The sequence below is a fragment of the Canis lupus genome, chromosome 12 (genome assembly GCF_048164855.1).
Source record: "Canis lupus baileyi chromosome 12, mCanLup2.hap1, whole genome shotgun sequence".
NCBI classification, from domain to species: Eukaryota; Metazoa; Chordata; class Mammalia; order Carnivora; family Canidae; genus Canis; species Canis lupus.
The window spans coordinates 26,761,184-26,768,402 of record NC_132849.1 but is presented as its reverse complement, the minus strand read 5'-3'; the positions used below and the strand labels follow the sequence as shown (position 1 = coordinate 26,768,402).

Sequence of the window (7,219 nt, the reverse complement as noted above, 5' to 3'; positions counted from 1 at the left end):
CTCCTAAACCTGTGGTCTCTGCTTATTCAAGTTATCTCTCTCCAGATTTTGGCCCACACATACTCATTTGACGTATCCATACAAGTCCGTGTACCTGCCATTGACTGACTCAAGTCTGGATGGGTCCCAGATTCCAGAAAGAGTTTGACTGGTCATCATTTTTCATGGACTATTGCTGTAGAGTTCACACAGAGGCCAGGGAGCCATTCTCAGAGAGGGAAATAAGCCAGGCAGGACCCCCACAAAGGGTATCTATCCCTTGTATCAGGTATACTTTACCACTCAAAGGCCAGGGAAACTGAGAAACCTGGCAAAAATGCCCTAAAATGCAGCCGTATATGTTACAATGCTATAAACAGCAGGAAGGAGTCTCAAAAACTCCACAAATACAAAAGTATCTTCCACAGAATTCTATTAGGTCTCTTGTCAGACTTACAGGAGCCTACAGGACTGCTTCATTATTCTGTAAGCAGAAGGGAAAATCAGAAGCTTTGTATAAATCATCACACACACACACACACACACACACACACACACCCCACTGCCCTTAAAGGAGAGAAGAAAAAGCTTCTTTAATTTGTTAGGAATCCCCGCCCAGGACATTCAGAACAATGCAGCTATAGAAAATAAAAACTTATGCATGACCTATGAGGAGTACAGAAGTGCCAAGCAGGAATAGTAGAAATGTGGAGTTCTCTGAGACTTTTACACTGGACCATTTAGTGTTTTTTAAGATTAAAAATTGCTTTTATTTATTGACTTGGCTTACACATTAGAGTGCTTAGCTGTCAAAGGAGAGCCCTGGGGCTCTTGCTGGGCTGTCCTTCCCTGTGTCCCTACAAACCCTCTAAGAGAGGCTTTTTTTTTTTTTTTTTAAGATTTTATTTTTTCATGCGAGACACAGAGAGAGAGGCAGAGACACAGGCAGAGAGAGAAGCAGGCTTGCTGTAGGGAGCCTGATGTAGGACTCAATCCTGGGACCCTGGGATCACACCCTAGGCCAAAGGCAGATGCTCAACCACTGAGCCACCCAGGTGCCCCTCAAATTATCAAGAAAAAACTGACTAGTATCATTCCAATTACCCTTCCCCCCCATAAATAGACAAGTAGATCCTAAAATTTATATGGAAATGCAAGGGACTCAGAATAATGAAAATAATCTTAAAAAGAAATTACAAAGGTGAGAGACTTAATGCTTCCTGAGTTTAAAACCTAGTACAAAGCTGTAGTAGTCAGGTCAGTGTGGTGCTGACATCAGAATAGACATACAAATCCATGGAATAGAATTGATAGTCCAGAAATAAAGCCCATACATGTATGGCCAACTGATGTTTTTTTTTTTTTTCAAAGATTTTATTTATTTATTTGAGAGGGAGAAAGAGAGGCACAAGCAGAGGGAGCTGCAGGCAGAGGGAAAGGGAGAAACAGGCTCCTAGCTGAACAGAGAGCCTGATGAGGGACTCCATCATCCTAGGACCCCAGGATCATGGCCTGAGCCAAAGCCAGATGTTTAATCAACTAAGCCACCTAGGTACTCCAGTCAATTGATTTTTAATAAGGGTACCAAGTCTCTTCAATGAGGAGAATGATGATAGGATAACTAGACATCTACATACAAATGAGTAAATTTGTTTTTTTTTTTTAAGATTTTATTTATTTATTCATGAGAGACACACAGAGAGAGAGAGGCAGAAACATAGGCAGAGAGAGAAGCAGGCTCCATGCAGGGAGCCCAATGTGGGACTCTATCCCGGGACTCCAGGACTACACCCTGGGCCAAAGGCAGATGCTTAACCACTGAGCCATCCAGGGATCCCCCAAATGAGTAAATTTGGACCCCTACCTCATACCCTATGCAAAATTTACCTCAAAATGGACTAAAGATGTAAATGTAAGAATTGAAACTATGAAACTCTTAGAAGAAAACAATGGAAATTTTCATGACCTTGGATTAGGTAACGGTTTCTTAGATGTGGCACCAAAATCAAATGCAACAAAAGAAAAAATAGACAAATTTAGCTTCATAAAAAAATTAAAGCTTTTGTGCATCAGAGGAAACTATTAAGTGAGAAGACAATTTACAGAATAGGAGAACATAGGGGCACCTGGGTGGCTCATTTGGTTAAGTGTCTAACTCTTAGTTTTGGCTCAGGTCTTGAGCTCAGTGTTGTGGGATCGCGCCCCACATGGGCTCAGTGTGGAGTCTGCTTGAGACCCTTTCCCTCTTCCACTCCCTTTATCCCTCCCCCTGCTTGTGCATGCATGCGTGCACTCTATCTCTAAAATAAATTAATAAAATCTTTAAAAAAAAGAATAGGAGAGCACGTTTGCAAATCATAAATCTGGTAAGAGTCAAGTATCTAGAATATATAAGAAGCTCCTACGACTCAATAATAAAAAGGCAATGTAATTTTAAAATAGGCAGAGGACTTAAATAGACATCTCTCCAAAGAAGAGATACAAATGGCTAGCAAGCACATAAAAAGATACTCAACATCATTAGTCATTAGGAAATGCACATCAAAACAAGTATGAGATACCACTTCATGCCTACTAGGATGGCTTGCATCAGAAAGATTGTGTTGGTGAAGATGTGGAATAATTGGAACCCTCATACATGCACTGAGACCCATTGCTGGTGGGAAAGTAAAATGGAATAGCCACTTTGGAAAACAATTTTCCACTTCCTCAAAATGTTAGAGGTACCAGATGACCCAGTATTCTATTCCTAGGGGCATGCCCAAGAGAATAGAGAACATACCTTCCTACAAAATCTTGAACACAAATGTTCATAGCAGCATTATTCATAATTGACTCAAAATGGAAATGACCCAAATGTTCATCAGCTGATGAATGGACAAACAAAATGTGGTTGTGGTATATCCGTACAGTGGAACAGTATTCATCCATAAAATAAATACTGTAGCATGGATCATCATCCTATGGCATGGATAAAACTTGGAAACATTCTGCTAGTGAAAGAAGCCAGACATAAGAGTCCACATCTTGTATGGTTCTTTTTATATGAAATGTCCAGAATGGGCAAACCCCTAGAGACAGAAAGGAGATTAGTGGTTGCAGGGCTGAGTGAGAGGGGAAAAAAGGAATGACTGCTAATGAGGACACAGTTTCTTTGGGGGATAATTTAAGTGTTCTGGAATTGGACAGTGGTGATGGTTGCACAAATTTGTAATATATTAAAAATACCGAATTATACACTTTAGGGGGTGAGTTAATGCTTTGTGAACTATGTCATAGTAAAAAAAAATTGCAAATCCCCCCTCCCCCCGATTGGCTGGGAGTCAGGACACATTATACAAAACAGCTGCCCAGAGAGAAAAGCTCTGAAGGCTGGAAGGGACCGACTCATCCCTGAGAAGGGCATGCTGCTCCTGCCAGGAGTACAAAACAAGTGGAGAGTGGTTTTAGTTCAGGTCTAATTCATCAGTAAACAACCTTAGAAATCATTCATAAAAACTCAGGAAAGGCCAACCAAGCCTTTTTCAATGCTGGAAGTTTTTTTCTGTGTATTCATTGTGCATTCTTTGCTACTGTTGGTTTTTTTTTTTTTTAAGATTACTTATTTATTTATTCATGAGAGACACACAGACAGAGAGAGGCAGGGACGCAGGCAGAGGGAGAAGCAGGCTCCATGCAGGGAGCCTGACGTGAGACTGGATCCCGGGTTTCCATCCCAGGTTTCCAGAATCCCGCGCTGGGCTGAAGGCGGCGCTAAACCGCTGAGCCACCCGGGCTGCTCATCTTTGCTACTGTTCTAAATAAATTCTTCCGTTGCTGAATTTATTTGGAAGAGCAGTCAATGGTGCATAATTAATGCCAGTCAGAGATGCCCTTTAACATTCTGACATCTGGTTTTACTCCATACCTTCTGAGAAACCTGCAGAATACACTGGGGAAGAGGCCTAATAGTTCTGTAGCTGACGTCACTTCAGGTGCTGCTCTCTGACCATCTGAGCAGAATGGACATTTATAATAGATGTTTGTTGTAAGGACTGGGTGCTGGTTGCTCAGTCATGTCTTTTTCCTTCCCCGGGGCCCGTGCTAAGTATTTCATGCGTCGTGTGCATGAAGGCATCTGTGCCAAGTTCAAAGGTACTTTTGTTCATGCAAATAGGAAGTCATGCCTGCCCGATCATCTCCACTGAAGCAGAATTAAGTAAAAGCCTAGACTCATGTTGCATTATCTTGAGACCATTGTCCAGACTGACCTGTGTGCTCTGCCTGTTTCCTCAGAGTGGTAATAATTGTAAATGGCTTGTACGATTTGGCAGTCATAGGTGTTGTTGGTTGTCAGGATGTGAGCTCTTGTGCCAGCTTTATGTGGACTTGGATACATCATGTCATGGGAGCAGCCTCTTTGTTCTGGGAGGAGACCTGGTTCCATGCTGGACCTGCCCTTTGCTCTTCCACTCTCTCAGCCAAGACTCACATTTCCTAAGAGTTTCCACATAGATCAATCCATTTATCCTCCCAGTTGCCACGTCATGACAATTTTCAGGAGCTGAGATTCAGCGAGTTTGTAGCCTTCTGAAGGGCATACCATTAGAAAGCAGTGCAGCTGGGGTTCACCCTAGGTCTCCCAATCCCACATCCAATTTCTTCTCATCTTGCCACAACTGTAAGTTGCTTGGAACTTGGAAAAGATTTTTTTCACTAATGAGAAATTATGAAAACCTGGGAAAGATAGCAGTGTAAGAGCAGGTTTACCAACATCCCAGGACAGACCACTGTGAGGTGCTTGACCAACATCTGCTCTCACCTACTCCCCTAATGTGGCAAGATGGGCAGCTAGAAAACTCACATGTGTCCTCAAACTTTTCTGCATTTAGAAGTGGCCAAGAGACCAAGTTCTGGCCAATGAGATATGAGCTAAAAATTCTGGGAAGGGTTCCAGGACAACTTTTATAAGGAATAGACTCAACTAATGAGTACACCTGAGACTCAGATTTGTAGCCTGGTGTTAAGTCAGAAACTGCAAAGGGCCTGAGATGTTACCCTACTTGGAAGCTAATGCTAGCCTACCACACTATGCATATTTACTTTTAGGTGACATGAGGTTTTCTGGATCAGACAAACAGTTGATCACTCCTGGCAAAAGCAACCAGAGCAGCACCTTAGCACAAGTTCCCTACATCCCAGCTGGCAGAGAAGGACATGGTGAGAACCAGATGTCATCTGCACATACAGCAAGGTTGATATCACAGGAGAAGAACCCTGAAATTAGGAGTTTCTTAGGCCATTGGCACATCTGACCCTTGAGATGACTCATTGATCAAGGCTCCAGGAAAGAGGGAAGACATCAACAGGTTTATTATCTTGGAATATAAGAAATATCTCTAGGATGTAGAAGGAGAGGGATTTAACTCTCTCAATCTCTCTGGAGGTCTCTACCTTTAGGGAGACACTATCTCCAGATTCCTAGGCCTTTTCTAGTCAATTACACCCTTTGTACAGAAATCCTGGACCAGGCAAAACTATGAAATATCCATGGAGAGTTTTCCCCCAGCACCTAGAGGCTCTGGAACCACTTTGCACCATAGAGGACAGCCACAAACAAAGGAGAGAGGGACCGAGAGATAGAAGGTCCCTGAATCTTTGGTGGCATCCTTGAGCAGCTGACCCAGCCCTGGACTCACTTGTTTAAACCTTGGTTTCTCAGGGTTTCTCCTGCTAGAAGCCAAATAGGAATCTTAACTGTTATGTGTCTTCTATCACAAACTGAAGCCCAAAAAGAAGGGAGTGGGCAGACAAATGAGAAAAAGAATCATTACAAAACTAGAGTATGGAAAGATGGCTGTTCCATCTTCAATACAATATGCTGTACACAGAACCCTTTATCCACCACCTACTCTTCCTTCACTCAGTGAATGGCCCCTCTATTGATTCAGTTGCTGAAACTCCCAAGTAGGAATACTTGTTTTTTCCTTTCTCCTTATCCCCTAGATGCAATCCACCAACAAGGTTGTAGCCACAGAATCTACCTCCTTGGCCCATGTGCCACCATCTCTACTTCCTCTCAATAGCCCCCTCAACTCTCCCAACCCACCATCCCTTCTCTTAGCACAGGACTGGTCCCAGCACACCAGTCATTAAGTTCTCAATAGTTCTTGTCACTGTTCGAATTTAGTTCTGAGCCCATGTGGCCCGAGAGAATTTTTTACCCTCACCTTGAACTTTTCCAACCTTCACCCACTGTAATAAGCAGCACTCAGTACTCAAGCACTCAGCTTTCACCCCTTTAAGAACAAGCAATCATTTTCATATCTTTAGGCATTGCCATTCCCTCTGACAAAATGCTCTTCCCAGCCTCTTCCATGACTGGCTTTTTCTCACAACTGAGGTATCGCTTTTTCTCACAACTGAGGTATCTGCACTCACGTCCTCTCCTCAGAGAACCCTCCCTGACCACTCTCCTTCCCCTGTTTCTCTCTGTCAAACTATCCTATTTTCTTTATAGCACGTACCAGATATTGAAGTTCTCTTGCTTGTTGTTGCTGTTGTTCAATTTTCGTCCACCTGCCCACAGAAGCGTCAGCTGCTTGGGAGCAGACCCTTGCCCCATTCACTGCTGCCCCTGCAGGCCCCAGGCCCAGCACCACCCACAGAAGCTCTTAATAATGGTGCGCTTGGGCGGTGCAACAGCTGCCTCTCTTTTCTAGGAGCGAGAGGGTAGATACTGCTTCAGAACAGCCTTTGAACACCCTCAGAGCTCACCTTTCCCCAGCCACTGCCTTATGGTCGGGTTCCATTGTCTTCATGGCACTTACTGCATCACATTCTTGAGCTTGTTGGTTGTTTTCTCCCTTCTCTATCCTAATGGAAGCTCTCGGAGGACACAGACCTTATGTGTTGTGTCCACCACTCTCTTGCCCAGGCACCAAAAAGATTACTGGCCACACTGAATGCATGCTTACTGAATGAACGAATAAAATGCATAGAAAACAAAATGACTTGCTTAAGTTGTCAGCCAACTAAATGTCACTGGTTAGGCATTTAGCAAAGGCCAGCCTGCCAAAGTTGGTTGGAGCCTGATAAGAAATTCCATAATTGGTGACCAAGCTAACCGTCCCTGGATTGTAATGGTCAGCAGGGACATTGTCAAGCTTCAGGATGAAAACACGTTTTTTGCAGGTGAATGCATTGAGAACTAGAAAATCTGCATAGACTGAAGTGGTCTTAAATGTAGAAAAGGAACCTC

At 43.3% G+C, this 7,219-nt stretch overlaps 1 long non-coding RNA gene across 1 annotated transcript; it reads right to left on the bottom strand.

Moving 5' to 3' along the window:
* Positions 1-3,558: 3,558 nt before the first annotated feature.
* Positions 3,559-7,004, bottom strand: LOC140601348 (uncharacterized). The gene is made up of 2 exons (XR_012004361.1): positions 6,486-7,004; positions 3,559-4,695 (listed from the first exon to the last, which is right to left on the bottom strand). It is a non-coding gene; the product is annotated as an uncharacterized lncRNA (long non-coding RNA).
* Between the last annotated feature and the right edge of the window lie 215 nt (positions 7,005-7,219).